The sequence below is a fragment of the Anopheles darlingi genome, chromosome 3 (assembly GCF_943734745.1).
Source record: "Anopheles darlingi chromosome 3, idAnoDarlMG_H_01, whole genome shotgun sequence".
In the NCBI taxonomy this organism is placed as follows: Eukaryota; Metazoa; Arthropoda; class Insecta; order Diptera; family Culicidae; genus Anopheles; species Anopheles darlingi.
In genome coordinates, this window is record NC_064875.1 from 8613967 (window position 1) to 8616466 (window position 2500).

The window sequence follows — 2500 nt, forward strand, 5'->3', positions numbered from 1 at the left end:
CGATTTCCACGTCCTCACACACGTCGACGGCAAACGTCAGATCGGCAACAACAAGGCAGTGCTGCCAGTCGCTCGGAATGACAAGCTGTCAACGGGGAGATGGTTTGAAATCGTATGCCACCGTTTTATTTTCTACAGTAAAATTCGAGCTGGTCAGCGAAAGTCGAGCGGCGTGAAGTTTTCACCAAAACCGTTTTTTCGTTTAAAAAAAAAATTGTTTTTTTATGCTTCCCCCCACCACCCCCACCATCTTTTCATTTCATTTACAAATATACTTTAACAGTGTCCATCAGAAAACACCCCCCTAAAAGGTGGAAATTGATAACTAATAACCACGTATAAATGATTGCGGCATGTGTTGCCCGGGCATCCCAAATCGGTCACGGTATCCCATGACTCGGCAGTACGTGCAGGAGGCGGCATCCAGAAACGCGCCCAGAAACCGCGCACGCGACCGAAACCGAAACATTTTTATGACTTTTTCATTAGCGTAATCATCGGAGGGCGAGGGCGACCACGAGAGACCATAAGTTTTATAGGTTCATCGGCATTCAGCTCGTGGGCATGTCCTGCCAAGATATCTACCAGAATATCTCCATCGCCAGTGGGTCGGGCGAGTCGCTTCTTCGTTTCCGTCCTGTCTCGGGTCACCGACCGGACGACCAAGCGACGAAGGCATGTCCAGGATTTTAATGGGAAATAAATCTGTTCATTAAAAATTAGCAATTATTTCTTACGTCTACCGGGGCCGGGGCAGCCAGGAGCGCGCGATCGCGCTATTATAGCTTCCGTCTGGCTCTGGTCTCCAGTGACCTGGAACACGATGTAACAAAGCGACAAAAAAAAAACGGCGGGCTCGCCCGTGCCATCGATGTCGGTAACGATGAGTTATTCTTTTTTGGCCTCACCGAGCATATTGGCATGTCGGCTTCATCTTCATCATACCCGAGCGAGCACGGAGCAGCTTTCTCGTGTGACCTTATTGCCGCAATCATTGTAATGGAGAAATAAAGAAAGGCTGGTAGACCGGGTAGGACTAGACGAGATGGTGTCCTCGTTACACACACGGTACACTTGAGACAGGTTATTTGACGAAATAACCAGACCGTAAGGTGTGTGTATTCGTTTGCAACATTATAATGTTGAATCAACATGAAATTCACGAAAGTGAGGAGAACGTTCTTTCTCTCTTGCACCCACGATTATATATCTTTGTCAATTTGCACTTTTCCTACGGCCCCAGCACCGCCATTTTCTACAGCAAGCTATAGCATATTGCCAGCGCTTATATTGATTAATTTTTCGATCTATCAAACATACCATCATCAGCGAAAGATAATAGATTCCGGCCGTTCATGCTCTCTCCACGATTGGAACACCTGAGACCTTCGACTTTGCCCTGCGCTGGCATGGAGGATGATAAATCTGTTCATCATCATCATCATCATCGTTCTCATCCAGCACCTTGGAGAGGAATGGCTTAATCATTTCTGTCTCATTAATACGTACGCTCCCGTACGCTACTCATGCTACTCTGCCTGATAATCCTTCATTATCACCTTTTTGGCAATCGAATAAATGCTTCGCACTCATTCTGCGGCAGAACAAGACATTCTTCTTCAGATCCTCAAAGTGGGTCTGTTTGGAGAAAAGCACGCACACCAGACACCTCCCCTGAGGTGGGACGAGAAAAATACACCTCGTTCTACTCCACCTACCAATCGGGAGGTATAGTTGTCAGATTGAGGGACATCGGTGCCACACGGAAGGCACAGGGATGATTCCGGCGCCAAACCAATGTTTCTGCCCCTCGTGGGAACGTGAATCGCCCACGATCGACTGAGTCAGCACCTTCCGCACCTGATTTGTGTTCGGTACGCAGTCCGCCGTTCCGGAAATTCCGTTCCATGCTGGACGCAGCATTTTTCTGCAAAACGTCACAAAAGACAAGCCCCGCCGTTCGCTAGCTTAGTACTCGGATGTCATAAGACGCGCGCCACTCCCCGGAGAGAGAGGTGGGTTTGCAGGTTGAGTATTTTGGAAAGTCATTCACTCGGTGGCCTTGCTACGAGTAAAGGACAGTTTCCAGCATCCCACCCGTTGGCCCGGTTCCATTCATAAGCGCACACCGAGAAAAGAAGCACGACGTCATCCGTGCCGACCCCTGGAATGCGTTGCGTCGAAAGTGTCTTGTCACGGGAATCATTTTGCTCGTCGTCCAAACATCTCTTTCGCTCAACTCTCAAGTATTTTGCTAGAACAAGAAGCCATGATGCCGAACTCTAAAACTGAACCATGCCGAAAAAATGGTCTTGTCATTCGATGGTGATTTTTTGGTTTGTTTCTGGAACTGCTGCTGGATCAGCTCCAGAAGAACTCCGTGTTACAAGCGTTGTTAACGAGACGCATCTGACAAGCTCGTCTGACACGCCACTTGTGCCCACCGGAGCTGCGACAGAACGAGCGATATGTTGGATGGTCGTGTTCTGCATATGAAAAC

General features: G+C 48.5%; 1 protein-coding gene across 1 annotated transcript in view; it reads right to left on the reverse strand.

Annotated features, from left to right (window-relative positions):
• The window catches only part of LOC125953673 (protein transport protein Sec61 subunit beta), a 1225-nt gene extending 1190 nt beyond the window's left edge, over positions 1 to 35 (reverse strand). The window contains exon 1 of the mRNA XM_049683379.1: positions 1 to 35. This exon is cut by the window's left edge and continues 155 nt beyond it. The gene's annotated coding sequence lies outside the window, so the exon portion shown is untranslated.
• Between the last annotated feature and the right edge of the window lie 2465 nt (positions 36 to 2500).